Source organism: Scyliorhinus canicula, chromosome 14 (assembly GCF_902713615.1).
Source record: "Scyliorhinus canicula chromosome 14, sScyCan1.1, whole genome shotgun sequence".
Lineage (NCBI taxonomy): Eukaryota > Metazoa > Chordata > Chondrichthyes > Carcharhiniformes > Scyliorhinidae > Scyliorhinus > Scyliorhinus canicula.
Genome location: NC_052159.1, coordinates 29,848,619 through 29,866,416, shown reverse-complemented (window position 1 = coordinate 29,866,416; position 17,798 = coordinate 29,848,619). Strand labels below are relative to the sequence as shown.

The following is a 17,798-nucleotide window of genomic DNA, read 5'->3' as shown; positions in this document are numbered from 1 at the left end:
CTTGTGAAATCGGCAGGCTGGACATTTTGTAGGCTTAGAAGTAATCATGGACTATACTGTGTGATCACAACAAATTCCAATTTAATCACCATGCACAGAATTTATATATAGGCAAGGAAACATTCCCCCAGGACAGGGTAAACTTTCTTTCAGCGGCAGTCAAGTCTATTTTTGTGTAGTAATAATTTAGTAAATGAATAACCACAGGAAATGGCTGAGGTAAACAAAACCACAATGTTTGTAGAAATAAACAAGTCCAGTTGTCCACTCAACAACAAAAGGACAGTCGATGGAAAAGAATATCAGGCAAGAGAGAAGTTAGAATAACTGCCATTGTATTCCATTGGTGGAAAGTGCTTTGGTCCCTTGCTGCCTCGAGTCTACTCCTCCAAACCCCAACTCCTTGTTGGGGTACTTTTCACCAATTATCTTGCTCAAGTGTCCATTATTTATCCGTGAATCTGGAATTCTGTAATGAAAAATACATCTTGGGTTAAAGTCTCAAAAAAAACAAAGGCAAAGTTGTTCCAGTTACAAATAAATTTTGGATAAGGTTTCACCATTTCTCACATTTAATTAAAAACATTCACAAATAGATATTCAGATAGTCAGAGGGTTACAGGTTTAATCTTCATGAGAGGCTTTGAGAAGTCCCTTCAATAGCTCAGTTGGTAGAGCGGAGGACTGCAGTGGTTATTCGCAGGAAATACTTAGGTCGCTGGTTCAATTCTGGCTCGAAGGACATGAGAGGCATTGAGTAGATACTCTTGCCACTCCAGTGCAGTACTGAGTGAGTGCTGCACAGATGGAGGTGCAGTCTTTCAAGATCGGCCTCGCCTATATCTCATGAGCATGTAAAAGATCACGGCCGGGATTCTCCAACCCCGCGCCGGGTCGGAGAATCCCCTGGGGGGTGCGGGAATCGTGCCAGGCCGGCTCGACTATTCTCCGGCGCCCGCGGGATCGCCGCCGCTCCGTTCGGGGGCCCCCCCAGCGATTCTCTGGGCCGCGACGGGCCGAGTGGCCGTCAAGTTCGGCCGAGTCCTGCCGGCGTGGGTCACGTATGGTCACACACTGTGGGACCTGGAAGTTCTGTGTGCGGGGGCCGTTCTGGGGGGGGCAGGGGGGGTGGTGGATCCAACCCCTTGGGGGGGGGGGGGGGGGCGCCTCTACGGTGGCCTGGCCCGTGATCGGGGCCTACCAGTCGGCGGGCGGGCTGGTTCTGTGGGGGCCTATGTTCCTCCGCGCCGGGCACCTGTAGGGCTCCGCCATATTGCCCGGGGGCTGGCGCGGAGATGGGAACCCACACGCATGCCTGGAATCACGCCGGCCATGGCGTGCATGCGCGAACTCTCGCTGGCTCTAGCCCGCATGCGCGAACTCGTTCCGGCCATAGCGCGCATGCACGAACTCGCGCCGGCCACAGTGCGCATGCGCGAACTCGCGCCGGCCGTAGTGCGCATGCGCAAACTCACGGCAGCCGTAGTGCGCATGCACAAACTCACGCCGCCTGTTGTGCGAACACCGCCGGCCTTGCCGCGCGGCGGCTGGAGCTGCGGGAACCACTCCGTCGCCGACCTAGCCCCCGAGGAAGGGGAGCATACCTAATGATTGAGGTACATGTGCCTTGATACGCCACCCTTGTTTCTCTGTTTAAAAAGTCCTGGAGTCAGGTCATGATTCAGAATGAGTGCAACATTTAGCTCACCCTGCTTGCGGCCCCCCCCCCCCCCCCCTCCCCAGCGATTCTCCGGGCCGCGACGGGCTGAGTGGCCGCCAATTTTGGCCGAGTCCTGCCGGCGTGGGTCACGTATGGGCTGAATGAACTTATTAAACAGGAGTGGGAGAGCCAGGTAGGCATGGAGGTCAGAGAATAAGAAGAATAAGCAGTTTGAGCAGAGAGCGAGACAAACATTTCCCCTGAAATCAGTGGACGTTTGGCTGTTTGGGGATCCCGCCTCAGCAGGGCTGGGAAATTCCAGCCATTGACGGACTGTGTCATGCCTCGTGCCTTTCAGAATATTTTTCCATAATAAATCAGTAGCCGTAAGTATCTATTGGATTAGATGAGGCTGTGACATCTTGTTGTGGAGTCCAAAATTGTCATTCCTCCAATTTTTCTTTTTTCTTTTTCAATTATTTCTGCCCTTTTTAAAAAGAAAGCTATTGTGGATTCCTGCAATCGTTGCTGCTGGTAAGGCATTACTTATCCTAACACGCCTCTGTATAAAAATGTTACTTCTAACTACTCCTTTCAGTCTTTCAGCGATTATTTTAAATTTATGTCCTCTAGTTACTGACTCAATGCCTGGTGGAAACAGTTTTTCCCTATTTATCTTGTCGAAACCCGTCAGAAATTTAAGCAGCTTCATCAGATCACTTGAGTGCCTCGGTTGCAATGAAAAAAAGCTTGTTTCTCCAGTCCCTTCTCATAATTGATGCTTTCCAAGGTACATTCAATGATTCTATGAAATCTCATTTTGTGCCATGTTATCTCAGGAGCTGCCGAGGGTGGGGAGGACCCTGCTACGGAGGCAGAGGCTGCAGGGGGGCTTGGCGTTGCCGAACTTGCTTCATTATTATTGGGCGGCGAATGTGGACAGGGTGTGGCGGTTGTGGGAAGGGGAAGGGGTAGAGTGGGCTAGGATGGAGGAGGAATCTTGCAAGGGGTCTAGTTTGAGGGCTATGGTGATGGCAGCATTGCCAATGGCTCTGAGTAGGCATTCAGGGAGCCCAGTGGTGCAGTTCACAGTGAAGATCTGGAATCAGTTGAGGAGGCATTTTAGGGTGGAAGGGATGTCGGTGCTAACACTGCTGTAAGAGAATCATTAGGGCCGCAGCGGGGGGGGGGGGGGGGGGATGGATAGTGTATACAGAAGGTGGAGGGAAGTGGAATTGGTCAAGGTGAGGGATCTGTATTTGGAGAAAGGGTTCGCCAGTCCAGAATGAGTGGGTTCTTTCAGGGGCTAGCAGATGAGTGTGAGAGGTGTGGGCGGGGGCCACTGAATCGCACACACATGTTTTGGGGTTGCGAAAAATTGGGAAGATTCAAGGCGGGAGTGTTCGCGGTCTTAGCCAGGATAGTGGAGGAGGAGGTTGCAGTCGGAATCACCACGGGGCGTAGCAGCATGGTTGGGCGACCTGTACGACTACATGCAATTAGAGAAGATAAAATATGAGTTAAGAGGCTCTTCAGGGGGGGTTTGAGAAAAGGTGGGGGATGTTTGTGACCGTGTTTGAGGGGCTGTTCGTCACGGGGGGGGGGGGGGGGGGGGGGGGGGTTGTGTTAGAAAGGGGAAAAATCTGTACAGACTGTATAGTTGATTGTTGCAAAGTATGTTTCCCGGGGTGTTTATTTGCTGAAACCTGTTTTGATACGTTTGTAATAAAATACATTTAAAAAAAAAATGTCTTAGGAGCAGGTGAGGCTGAAGAAAGTGAGAAATCAAAATAAGTGAAAGAATGGATGTTTTTTAAAAATGTGCTCAATAATGTAACAGAGTAGACAAATGTGGAATTTTTAGACGTACCCAGATTAGCCACAGGCTGGATTTTCATGTTTGAGACAGGTAGCGGGGTTTGGGAAATTCCCTGCCCACCTCGGGAGAAAGCGAAGATGGGTTTTTCGTTCTGGGGTTGGCGGCGGCGGGTGCTAACTAGAGTCAGGCCCATTGTCCCCAGAAAGAGTTCAAAGGCAGCCACAGCACAGCTAGCTGCTGAGCCAGAATATTTAAAAGTTTACCTCAGTGCTCTTGCAGTAATGACGGCAAAGCAAAGGACTTCCCTCTAGCCCTCGTGCCCCCTCACCTCCCAATGCCCCATCCATGCCATCTCATGCCCACCCGCCCAACCATTTCCCATAACCCCTGATACCTTCTATTCCAGGCTATAGCCCACCACCCAACTCCCAATGGCCCCTCATACCCTCCACCAGCTTCCCCATAGCCCCCCTTCATGCCCAAGCTATCGGACTTCCATATCCATTCAACCACTTAAAGACTATATAGAACCAATAAACCCTAAAGTTTTGGTGGATTGTCCATGCTAAATTGCTCCTTAGTGTCCAACGGTTAGGTGGGATTACGGGAATGGGGCGGGGAAGTTGGTTTGTGTATGGTGCTCTCTCAGAGGGTCAGTGTAGACCTGATGGGCCGAATGGCCTCCTTCTGCACTGTAGGTATTCTATGATTCTATGGTGACAATGGGATGTGTTAGAAAATGCTTTAGGACAAAATGTTATTCATTCATTCCATCCCAATTTCTGTAAAAAACAGTCCTTTCACTTCAGCCAATCAAAATGTCAACCATGCAGACACTTTAAAGTAGCAATAGCAGGAGCCGCAAGCACTTGAAGCTTCTTTACCTTGTATAACTAAACATTGTGCAATTGACAGAGTAGATCAGAGAGCCAGAGATGTCAATAATTTCCTTCGGGCACAACTGTTTCAACAGCCTAAGTAATGTCTGAGCATTCAATGTTATTGAGCTATAATTAAAAGATTTGGGTTTCGGGGCAATACATTGGCATGGAGGGGCATGAGTAAGATCCTTTGAACTTAATCTTTCAAAAGGTTCCTCCAACCAGACTATTATTTGTGGCACCTTTTGAGAGCCTGAAAGCTGGCCCAACGCCATGATAATTGCAGGGGATGAAGATATGCCGATCCCCACAAAGAAGCCGACCAGATCGAGAGCGCAGGATGTGGGCTCGCGATCTGCAGCAGCCCGCACTCTTAACACGGGAATGGGGTCGAGATTCCTGGAATCGGGTCCTAGCTGTTATTTTCACACCCCCATGGAGCCGCCCCGACTCCATGAAATCCCAGCCCAATATGTTCCGGTTAAAAAGTAAACCACCCTCTGATTTGCTATAACAATATTTCTTAACTCGAGTTTCAAGAGCATGTTCTGCTGCACTAGCGTGAACCTTTCTACTTTCATAGATTTCGTAGAATTTACAGTGCAGAAGGAGGCCATTTGGCCCATCGGGTCTGCACCGGCTCTTGGAAAGAGCACTCTACCCAAGCAGACACCTCCACCCTATCCCCATAACCCAGTAACCCCACCCAACACTCAGGGCAATTTTGGACACTAAGGGCAATTTAGCATGGCCAATCCACCTCACCGTGGCACATCTTTGGACTTGTGGGAGGAAACCGGAGCAGCCGGAGGAAACCCACGCATACACGGGGAGAACGTGCAGACTCCACACAGACAGTGACCCAAGCCGGAATCGAACCTGGGACCCTGGAGCTGTGAAACAATTGTGCTAACCGCAATGCTAGACTTGCTGTCTCTTTCTGTCCTCTTTGAGTGAGAACAGGCATTCGCATTGCCAAGTTGTCATTCTATTGTATGAGTTTATGAACACTTCAAGAACTGAGTTCAGCTTGCCTTTTTTTGCTTAGAACCATAATGGGGGAGTATTCATGATACAGAGCTGTAAAACATGAAGATAAAAGAAAAAAACAAAAGGACGAGGAAAACACTAGCCTGATGGGCATTCAATTGGAAAGACACACAACTAACTGTGACTTATTTCAGCTAAATGTCTTCCTGTATGTTCAACTGATAGTCATTAAACACACAGAAAAATTAGGCGTAATTTTAAAAATTACCATCAGATAGTCAACACTGAATAGGAAAAGTGTTTCTGAATCTGGATTTCCATCTGCCACAGTAAAGGATATCATTTCACAGTTTTCACAGGAAAACACAAACACTGTGAGAATTAATGGATTTATTTGCATTTTCAAGAAGCATAATTTGGTAATTTATAAGTTATTAAATAACTAATTGTTATTCTGAACTTAATTAATTAATTATTAAGCTCACTCAACCCCCTTTGGGTGAATGAGATAAGTTACATTTTTATTCCACATTTTCTAGCCTTTTACTCGCTGGATGCAGCTATGGCTCATTCCAGAGGGCCTTTAGGCAACCACATTGCTGTGGATCTGTGGTCATATTTAGGAGTTAATTATAACAGGCGTCCTTCCCTTAAGGACATTAGTGACCCAGATGGGTTTGAACGACAATGATTTCATGGCCATCATTAGACTTTTAATTCCAGACTTTTATTTAACTCAAATTATCCGCCATGCAGGAATTCAAACCCGTGGCTCCAGAGTATTAACCTGGGTCTCAGTCCTAAATCTACTCCCCCTTATTTTGAGACTATGCTCCCTAGTTCTAGTTTCGCTCCCTAGTTCTAGTTTCGACCACCAGTGGAAACAACCTCTCTGCTTCTATCTTATCTATTCCCTTCGTAATTTTATATCTTTCTATCAGATCCCCATCATTCTTCTAAATTCCAATGAGTATAGTCCCAGTCTACTCAGTCTCTCCTCATAAGCCAATCCTCCCAACCACAGAATCAACCTCGTGAATCTTCTCTGCACATCCTCCAGTGCCAGTATATCCGTTCTCAAGTAAGGAGACCAAAACCGTACACAGTACTCCAGCTGTGGCCTCACCAGCACCATGTACAGCTGCAACATAACCTCCATGCTTTTAAACTCCATTCCTCTAACAATGAATGTCAAAATTTGGTTTGCCTTCATAATTACCTGCTGCACCTGCAAACCAGCTTTTTGCGATTCATGCACAAGGACATTCAGGTCCCTCTGCACAACAGTATGCTGCATTTTTTTATAATTTAAATAATAGTCCATTTTGCTGTTATTCCTACCAAAATGGATGACCTCACATTTACCAACATTGTACTCCATCTGCCAGACTCTTGCACACTCACTTAAACTATCTGTATCTCTCTGCAGACTTTCAGTGTCCTCTGCACGCTTGGCTCTACCACTCATCTTAGTGTCATCTGCGAACTGTGACACATTACACTTGGTCCCCAACTCCAGATAGCTACATAAATTGTATTGCGGATCTAACACTGATCCCTGAAGCACACCACTAGCCACTGATTGCCAACCAGAGTCCAGAAGGTTCTCATTTTAACATCTCACCCATGGAACCAGACGCACTCCCTTAGTACTGTGCTGAACCATCAACCTAGAATATGTGCTTAGACCTCTGGAGTGCGGCTGTGAATTGGCAACCTTTTGACTCAGAGTGTGGTTAACTCTTAAGTGCCCTCAGGGATGGGCAACAAATGCTGGCCCGGCCAGCAACGCCAACATGCCATGAACGAATAAAGAAAAAAGATAAGACTACTACCACTGAGCCAATGGAGACACCTACCTTGTCTTCAATCCAATCCGTATTATTGACCCAAAGTCGAGCTGAGGAGATTGAGGTAAAAGCAAATTACTGCGGATGCTGGAATCTGAAACGAAAGGGAAAATGCTGGAAAATCTCAGCAAGTCTGGCAGCATCTGTAGGGAGAGAAAAGAGCTAACATTTTGAGTCCGATGACTCTTTGTCAAAGCTAACAATATGCAAAGCATAATCCTCTGCCATTTTCGCCAACTCCAGCGTGATGCCACCACCAAACACATCTTCCCTTCACCCCCTCTGTCAGCATTTCGCAGAGACCGTTCCCTCCGAGACAATCTAGTCCACTCCTCCACCATACCCAGTACCTCTCCCTATCAACCATGGCACCTTCCCATGCAATCGCAGAAGGTGTAACACCTACCCATTTACCTCTTCCATGCTTAACATTCCAGGCCCAAAACACTCATTCCAGGTTAAGCAGCGTTTCACTTGCATCTCTTCCAATTTGATCTACTGCATTCGCTGCTCCCAATGTGGTCTCCTCTACATCAGAGAGGCCAAACGCAGACTGGGTGATCGGTTTGTTGAGCATCTTCGGTCTGTGCGCATTCAGGATCCTGACCTTCCTGTTGCTTGCCATTTTAACAAAAGACCCTGCTCCCATGCCCACATGTCTGTTCTTGGCCTGCTGCAATGTTCCAGTGAAGCGCAACTCAAACTGGAGGAACAACATCTCATCTTCCGGTTAGGCACGCTACAGCCTTCCGGCCTGAACATCGAATTCAACAACTTCAGATGATCAGCCCCACCTCGACCCATTTGTTTTCATTTCATTTTAACTGTCTTTTACCATTTCTTTCTTAATGTACTATTTAATTTCCCCCCCCCCCCACCCATCTTATCCACCTTTCCTGCACCTTTCTCCTCTTTGCTTCCCCCTTCCCCTCCCCCCACACCTACAGTTCATCCTCTGACGTTAGTTTCCCTGCTGTTTGACCGTTTACATCTTTTATCCTCTCTGGCGACTGCCATTAACACTCTTTCCCCTTGGTATCTGTGGCCATTAGCACCCGGTTTCCCTGGGTTTCTGTGGCTATGACTCATCTTTCATTCTCACTCCACATATACATATTTCACACTTTCTCTGTCTGTTAGCTTTGACAAAGAGTCATCTGACTCGAAACATTAGCTCTTTTCTCTCCCTACAGATGCTGCCAGACTTGCTGAGATTTTCCAGCATTTTCCCTTTCGTGAGGAGATTGAGGGCTTTGGGGATATTTGTTTTCAAGAGAGGTATTGGAAGGAAGGAAACAACGTGAATCAGAATCCACGGTAGAATAGAATAGACACACAGATATTTTTAACTTTCCACCCTGGCATAAAACTGGGGTGTATCAGCTTCACGTTGTAGAAATTGCCTTCTATCCCTTTCTGTTGAAATGAAAATGGGCAGGCTCACTAATTGTAATCCATCAGAATGGTCTTCTGTTCCATGTGATGGAAGTGAAAATTACTCTCAAGTTGTTGAGTGGGTTTGATGAGTCAGTTGGCCTTTTCTTTTCTCTGGACTTTTGTCCTGATGTCTAGCTTTTTAATGCAGTAGTTACGCATTGGTTATTTTAAGTGTATTTTTAAACACCAGAACAATAGCCAAAGTATTTTGTTGTAAAGCAGCTGTAATATGAACGGTAATCCTGTTTTTTCTTGACAGCATCACATTTATTTTGCCTCCATTTCCCTTTTTCTTTACCACCTTTCTCCAAAGCCTAGCTGAAAGATCTCAGTTGGGTTTTGGTCTACAGCAGACCACGAGGAGCGGGACATGGTGACTGTTCTACATTTGTGGAGAAGTCAAGCACTACCTTCTTTTCACATGGTGTCTACAAGTACACACCCATTTTAGCAGGCACTCTGAAGGGAATTAGACTGTTAGCTGAAATTGAAAAATGTGCTGGGTTAGTGGAAGAAGGCGGGGCAATGGCACTCGGTAAATTGCTCACTCACACGAGGTGAATTGCTCATTCAGAGAGAGCTGGTATAGGCATGGTGGGCCGAATGGCCTCTCTGCCTTATTGGATATCTGATGACGTTTTGCATTTCTGGCTGAAAGGCTTACAGGCTGTATGTTGCTTCCTTGTTGCCATGGTGACTGAGATCAGTTAACTCAGCACATGTGGGGGGCAGCACGGTGGCACAGTGGTTAGCATTGCTGCCTACGGCACTGAGGACCCGGGTTCGAATCCTGGCCCTGGGTCACTGTCCGTGTGGAGTTTGCACATTCTCCCCGTGTCTGCGTGGGTTTCGCCCCCACAACCCAAAGATGTGCAGGTTAGGTGGATTGGCCATGCTAAATTGCCCCTTAATTGGAAAAAATAATTGGGTACTCTAAATTTAAAAAAAAAAGTTTTAAAAAAAACTCAGCACGTGTGTCAGTTGCGGCACTCTTGCCTGAATCAGAAGATTTAGGGTTCACGTAACACTCAAATCACGTGATCCAGCAACACTCAAATCACGTGATCCATTACAGTACTAATGGAGTACTGCACTGTCAGTGGGGCCGTCTTTCAAATGGGACATTAAACTGAGGACCTCTTTCTGGCCTCTCAGATGGACACAAAAGATCCCATTGGACTATTACAAAGAAGAGCAGGGACTCCTTGGGGTCCTGGCCAATATTTATCCCTCAGTGGATATTACAAAACAAAGACTATCTGACCACATTGTGGGATCTTGCTGTACACAAATTGGCTGCCAATTTTCCAACATCACAGAGATGACTCCACTGTTGAGGAAGGCTTTATATCAATTTACTTTTCTTTATTGGGGATTGAACGTGCGTCCTTCTTGAGCTACATAAGGTAAAGAGGAGATTAGAGATTAAGTGGTAGTTAAGAGATATGGAGGGATTGACGGAGGCCATTTTGAGAAGAAGAATGGTGACAGTTTTGACAGATGAGGTGCTGCATGGCACAGGGCAAGGGAGTCACTGAGGCTTTCCACAAGGGAAGGAAGTTGCTGGTGTATTTCAGAGCTCTTTTGGAATGTCATAAAGTTATGTAACATTTGGATTCCGTGGGGGAAAGAAACCTGATGAGGTCTCAGGATGGAGATGGAGGTTAAAGATGAAGACTGCTGGGCAGATAATCTTCATAACTATTGTACATTAACATCAAATCAGTTTTACCCGGGGGCAGCACGGTGGCGCAGTGGGTTAGCCCTGTTGCCTCACGGCGCCGAGGTCCCAGGTTCGAATCCCGGCTCTGGGTCACTGTCTGTGTGGAGTTTGCACATTCTCCCCGTGTCTGCGTGGGTTTCGCCCCCACAACCCAAAGATGTGCAGAGTAGGTGGATTGGCCTCACTAAATTGCCCCTTAATTGGAAAAATGAATTGGGTATTCTAAATTTATAAAAAAAAAAAAAATCAGTTTTACCCTTGAATTTAGCAACATATTCCAGATGCAAAAGTAGGATTTTATATAATAATTAAAACCATAAGATATAGGAACAGAATTAGGCTATTCGGCCCATCGACTCTGCTCCCCCATTCAGTCATTGCTGATATGCTTCTCATCCCCATTCTCCTGCTTTCTCCCTATAACCACTGATCCCTTATTAAATAAGAACCTATCTATATCTGTTTTAAAGACACTGAGTGATTTGGCCTCCAAAGCCTTCTGCAGCAAAGAGTTCCACAGATTCACCACACTCTGGCTGAAGAAATCCCTCCTCATCTCTGTTTTAAAGGATGCCTTCAGTCTGAGATGATGTCCTCTGGTTTTAATTTCTCCTACTAGTGGAAACATCCTCTCCACGTTCACTCTATCCAGGCCTCTCAGTATCCTGTAAGTTTCAATAAGATCTCCCCTCATCCTTCTAAATTCTAACGAGAACAGACCCAGAGTCCTCAACCGTTCCTCATACGACAAGCTCTTCATCATAGATATCATAGAATTTACAGTGCAGAAGGAGTCCATTCGGCCCATCGAGTCTGCACCGGCTCTTGGAAAGAGCACCCTACCCACGGTCAACACCTCCACCTTATCCCCATAACCCAATAACCCCACCCAACACTAAGGGCAATTTTGGACACTAAGGGCAATTTATCATGGCCAATCCACCTAACCTGCACATCTTTGGACTGTGGGAGGAAACCGGAGCACCCGGAGGAAACCCACGCACACACGGGGAGGATGTGCAGACTCCACACAGACAGTGACCCAAGCCGGAATCGAACCTGGGACCCTGGAGCTGTGAAGCAATTGTGCTATCCACAAGTCTACCGTGCTGCCCACAGGGATCACAGGGATCATTCTTGTGAATAAATAATAACTGGGCATTAGTCATAGTTCCTGGTATGGTCCAATTTACTCATTAATTTATTGGTTATTCGCGTGTTGGGATCTTGTCTAGTTAGGCAGATGGCATTTCAATCACAGACTACATAACAGCAAAATTAAATAAAGTCCCTGCTGTGTAAATAGTAAGTATGAAGAACATTACCAAGACAACAGTTCCTAAAAAAAAACGAAACAATCAAACAGATCACTTATAGCAATCTACACTTTAATCACACACAAATATGAAAATAGTTAGAGGAGCAATGCTCACTAAATATAAAATTACTGTAAAAACTGGAATATGAACTGCAACTCCAATCCAGGTGTCCATGCAGTGAATCCTTGTTTGGAACGCAAGTAATAATAATAATAATCGCTTATTGTCACAAGTAGGCTTCAATGAAGTTACTGTGAAAAGCCCCTAGTCACCACATTCCGGCACCTGTTCGGGGGGGCCGGTACGAGAATTGAACCCGTGCTGCTGCCTTTTCTGCATTACAAGCCAGAACTTGTAATGGAGATGGAGGTTAAAGATGATGACTGCTGGGCAGATAATCTTTTGTACATTAATATCAAATCAGTTTTAAGTGATGCTGATTGATTGATTGATATATTGTCACAGGCACCGATAGGTATATTGTCACATGTACAGTGAAAAGTATTTATCCGCGCCCAAGGAAACACACACAGTACGTACTCAGTAGACAAAGAGAATAATCAACAGAGTACATTGAGAAATAGTACTTCGACAAATAGTGATTGGTTACAGCGCGAAACAAGGGCCAAGCAATGCAAATACATGAGCAAGAGCAGCGTAGAGCGTCATTAATAGTGTTCCTAGAGGGAACAGATCAGTGCGAGGGAGAGTCGTTGAGGAGTCTAGTAGCTGTGGGGAAGAAGCTGTTCTTATGTCTGGATGTGTTGGTCTTCAGACTTCTGTATCTTCTGCCTGATGGAAGGGTTTGAAAGAGGGCAAAGCCTGGGTGGGAGGGGTCTCTGACAATGCTGTCTGCCTTCCTGAGGCAGCGGGAGGTATATACAGAATCAATGGGAGGGTGGAAAGCTTGTGTGATGCGTTGGGCTGAGTTCATCGCACTATTGGTTTCTAGCTCATGTAAAGGTGAGCATAATCATGGCTTGAGTTTGCTTAATGCTTTTCACTTTGAGGCTCTTAAGTATGAAATGGAAGTTGAAGACAACACAGAACAGTATAGCATTACAGTATATTCCTATAGGTATCACTGAAAAACTGGCCCATTCTCTGTGATATACTCATTCTCTGTGATATACTCAGTGAAACTAATGGTCAGTACTCCTCTCACCAAATTATAGTACTATAGTACTATATAGTACTATCTTCATTACTTTGGTAAGGATCCATTGCTGTAAAAGTTTACAAATTCTGTGGGACTGTGGGAGGAAACTGGAAACCCACGCAGACATGGGGAGAACGTGCAGACTCCGCATAGACAGTGACCCAAGCCAGGAATCGAATCTGGGACCCTGGAGCTGTGAAGCAACAGTGCTAACCACTGTACTGCCATGCCGCCCAGTATAACTGGTATTTTGTAGGTTCCTTAGTCTTATCTCCACTTTATAGCATTATTTTGCCTCGTCATCCCTCCCTTTGTTGGGTATTATTCCCTTATTTAAAAACATAGTCAGGCCTCTGCCAGACTGCAGCTTGGCTGACATTACCAAACGTGAAGTGCCCCTGCTTTGTGTCCCAGTGGAGAAGTATCTGTCCCCCATTCTGTAACTCCCATTGGCGATTTAGGAGAGGTCTACATTGCCTCCATGTGTTATAAGCAGATATGCTTCATTTGGCTTCAAAGAGCAATGTTCCAAGGCAGAAAAAGTGCACATGCATTTGTTGGCGCACTGTGCAGCATGCTAGTTTTGTTATGGTTTAGTGTTTATTGTGGAGATGGTAGAGCTAGTAGACTGTGTGTTATGTAATGAGTTCCATCTCTGCTACCGGTTTCCAATTCATCCCCCACCCAGGGTCTTCCTGAAGGCGCGACGGACCGGTTTCTTAGTTTGTCATGTTTGAGAAATGCTCAGTGAATGGAAAATGGGGAAGGGGGAGACTAGTTACATCATATCTGTGCCCAAACCGTTGCCTCAAGAATCTGAGGGACTCCTAAACTGATTTACTGTGCCTGGATCTGCAGTAGACACACACCGAGCGTAAGCAAATAGTCGGCCTCAGCATGTAGTAACACACTTGTCTCTAAGTCTCAGAAGGTTCAATTTTGAGCATATAATCGAGGCAGATTCTTCAGTGCTGGTTGGAGGGAGTGCTGCACCGTTGTTGGAACCATCTCTCAGATGAGGCACTAAACTCATCTTCTCTTCCAGGTAAATGTAAAACATCCCATGACATGTTTTGAATATGAGCAGGGGAGTTCTCTTCGTAGTCCTGGCTAATGTTCATTCCTCATCCAACATCAAAGAACAGATTAAAAACAAAATACTGCAGATGCTGGAAATCTGAAATAAAAACAGGAAATGCTGGATAAACCGAGTAGGTCTGGCAGCATCTATGGAGATAGAACATTTTGGGTACAGTATAAGCCTCCTGCAGACTGTTCTGGGTCATATGGATTCGGAATGTTAATTCTGTTTCTCTCTCGACAACTGCTGCCAGACCCGCTGAGTTTATTCTGTTTTTATTTCAAAGATCTCTGTTTTCCAAACTCATTTCTGTTTGTGGTACCTTGATGTGCACAAATCAGCTTCTGAGTTTCCCTATGTGACATCAGTGACTACATCTCAAAAATATTTAATTGATTGAGAGGTGCTTTGAGGTATGCTAATTTTCTCTCTCTCTCTCTCTCTCTCTCTCTCCTATCTCCTCCCCCCCCCCCCCCCCCCCCCCCCCCTGCCCCAATGAGGCAGGTATGGTCTTTCTCAGCACTCCCTCTATCGCCTCACTTTTCTCTGTGTTCACAAGTGGGACCCTGGATGGGTGGGACCCCTCAGAAGAAATGGCAGTGAGGAAATGGGAAATGAAGGCTAAGACCCTTTTTCCTTCCTTCCACTTGATGATCCTTTGGGACCCTGGGAGCAGCCCACGGTTCGTCTTGCCGTAAGATACGTGCATTCCCGTTCCACCAGCATGACCTTCAGGCCAGCCGGAAGGCTGTGATGTGGCTGCAGGGTGAAGGAAATCTACTCCCTCAGTCCCCACAGTTTCAGTTCAAGGCCCTGCCAGCGATGGGAAGCCAGACCGTGAAAGTTGGCGCCCTCCAGCATAAACCATCAAAATGCCCGTTCATTTGAAATACCTTTAGCCGGTTTCAACTCATTTCCTTGTGGTGCTGATTCCATTATATAATAATAATCTTTATTGTCGTAAGTAGGCTTACATTAACGCTGCAATGAAGTTGCAACGAAGGCCCCTCGTCTCCACAATCCGGCGCGTATTCAGGTACACAGAGGGAGAATTTAGAATGTCCAAATTACCAAACAGCACGTCTTTCTGGACTTGTGGGAGGAAACCGGAGCACCCAGAGGGAACCCAAGCAGACACGGGGAGAACGTGCAGACTCCACACAGACAGTGACCTAAGCCGAGAATCGAACCTAGGTCCCTGGAGCTGCGAAGCAACAGTGCTAACTGTGGTGATATGCATCACTGTAAATACACAAGGGGTTAATGTAAATACACGTAGACTAGCTGGACACTAGAGGGAGCACCAGAGACACGACACACAGACATTCAACCAATAGGTCAGTAAGATAGGACACGACCAATGGGCACTCACGATACACACAGAGGTGACACTACCACGGGGGGTATTACACCAACCCATATATAAAGGACACAGCACACATGATCTTCCTCTTTCCAGTGGAGACACTCAGTGAGTACAGACACAGGGTGATTGAACATCACACCCACCACGTGGATTGTAGCAGACTGGTTATATAGTCTAAGTAGCTATAGAAGGATTAACAGTAGAGTCGAATCCAAGTAGGAGAATTGTTAATAGCTTAATAAATGTGTTAAAGCTATCTCCATGTCTGAACCTTCCTTTGTCAGAGTGCACATCAAGGAAACAGCTTATGCTACGTCAAGAGCATAACAAGACACTAACCACTGTGCTACCGTGCCGCCCATATAAAAAAGGGCCTGGAGCCCTCAGTTAATCCCCAGTAAGTTGCCATTTTTTCTCCCAGACGTCATAGGTAGAAGACGCCACAGGTAGAAAATGGCAAATGTGCAATTCTGCAGTAATAGAACTTGTTGTGAATTTGTAGTTCGTGAACATTGTTTGGGAGATGGTGATGGGGATGGGCCCTTTCCTCCAGTTGACCTTGGGGTGTTTGTATTAACACAGGGTAACAAGATGAAGTCTTTAATTTGCGCACCTTGGTGCTTCTTGCTTGGGCACAAAAACAAATCACTCCAAAAACTGCTGCATAAGTTCTTAAAGAGTTAAGGGGGAAAGAGCCTTATTGTTATGGAACACACACACTGTCATTAAGTCACCCAACAAAATGAAATGCAGCAAATTATTAGTTTAGGATGATCTACAATGCACAAAGCTCCCAAATGGCAACATAGCACGAAAGATAATAGTTTGTATTATCTTCAGTGTCATTTTATAAGGTTAGGAACATACTTAGAACAATGTGTAATATACAGTAATGTCATAACGCAGAAAAAGGGGAGGGATTGCTTTTTTAACTGTGTCCTTTATGCCTGCTTTTAAAGTCAAAATCATAACAACCTCCACTTCCTACAAGTTACAGTGCTGAGTAAAGCAGTCACATTTGCTCCTTTTTTTTTGTTTTTACATCAACAATCATTTTGGTTATATTTTGTCTTTTTTTTTTACTGATCTGCGTTTCTAAAATGAAGGCAATCCTGATGTAAAGTGGCAATCTCCCTGCGCCACTGATTTACTGTGATGTGAGCTGCACTCATCCCTGGCAGGGATTTGATGCTTCATGCCTTTTCAAAGGAGCAGCTCCCACTCTTGACAGCTGATTGCTTTAGCCTGCCGGCTGCCTCTCATAACAGGAGCAGAGCCGCACACAGGCATACACCTGCCAGGAGAGTGCTCTGTCTGTCTGCATCTCGCTCGCTCGCTCTCCTCTCACAAACGCTTGCACGGAAACACAACAGCGAAGGCTGTTATTACCTTTTCAGCGGCTGCGAGTGGCTGGAACCCCGGGAAAACGCATGCTTCAAATGGTCAGGACACTCGCCCAGTTCACCATTGCGTTGGAGGACATGAAGGACAATGGGGAGGCTCCTGACTCTGCCATCCCCCAAGTTGCGGAGCAATGCACTACCACCGGCAGCATCTCTGAGGTGATGAGGGGGCTCCGAATGTGCCTTGTGGCAGCTCTGTGCCTGGAGAAGTGGCTGACATTGGGAAGGCAGGCATAGAATATTAATCAGGTTTTATGAAGTGACAATGCTCGCAATTTGTTCTACAGAGGACAGTGCTTTTATTTATACATTTCTCCATTTTTGTTAAAGCGAGGACCATCTTGGTGTCAAGAGAGAAAGCTTACTTGCAGATATTTTAAACAGACATGGAAAGAGAAAATATAGAAATGTTTTACGGTTTGATATATTTCTGTTAGTACAACATTTAATGCCAGGAGTGCTTTTTTAATCTGGAAATGTAAATACTTTGCAAGCTGTGGTCATATAGTTCCATCTTTAATGCTTTCATTTAAAAAAAAAGTATGACCAGCAGCAGAAATGTCAAAGAGAGTGTAGCAATCCGCAGCATGCTGTATTACTCACTAGCCTGGGTTCATGGCTGTAAGTGTGAATTAGAGCGATTTCAGGTTAAACTGCGTGTAAAAATAATATGATGAGGAGCTTGTCAGTCAAATGTGCAATTCTGGAGCTGTGCAATGCAACAGTGAGGAGGAACAAACCACATTTGGGAGTGTGCCAGTTAAATCAATTAAAGCAGAAAACAAAATGTAGGCAAATTAAATATCATGCAGCTGATTTGCTGTCGGGTCATGCATTGTGGGAATGGACACTCTCCATGCACATCTGATTAGACCGACAAAGTCTTATTTTCAAACAGAGGATTAATGACGCTGTCATAATGACAAACCAAAGATTAAAATAGCATCCCTTCAGTCCTTTATTAGCCGGGCACCTGATTTACCCTTTTGAGTGCCGAATGCGATCTTGATGAGTTTGGGTTTGTTTACCGTGACGGTTGCCCTCTGCTGTGCTGGTTACCGGGTGATTCTGTAGCAATAGCCCCAGGTTGGATTCATTGTGGCTCCTACA

General features: G+C 45.8%; 1 protein-coding gene and 1 long non-coding RNA gene across 2 annotated transcripts in view; one reads left to right on the top strand and one right to left on the bottom strand.

The window, feature by feature from the left end:
- The window catches only part of LOC119977696 (rho guanine nucleotide exchange factor 17-like), a 502,702-nt gene that overhangs the window by 212,223 nt on the left and 272,681 nt on the right, over positions 1-17,798 (top strand). The window lies entirely within an intron of this gene.
- LOC119977697 lies at positions 60-16,926 on the bottom strand. Its single transcript, XR_005463262.1, has 2 exons — positions 16,675-16,926; positions 60-469 (listed from the first exon to the last, which is right to left on the bottom strand). It is a non-coding gene; the product is annotated as an uncharacterized LOC119977697 (long non-coding RNA).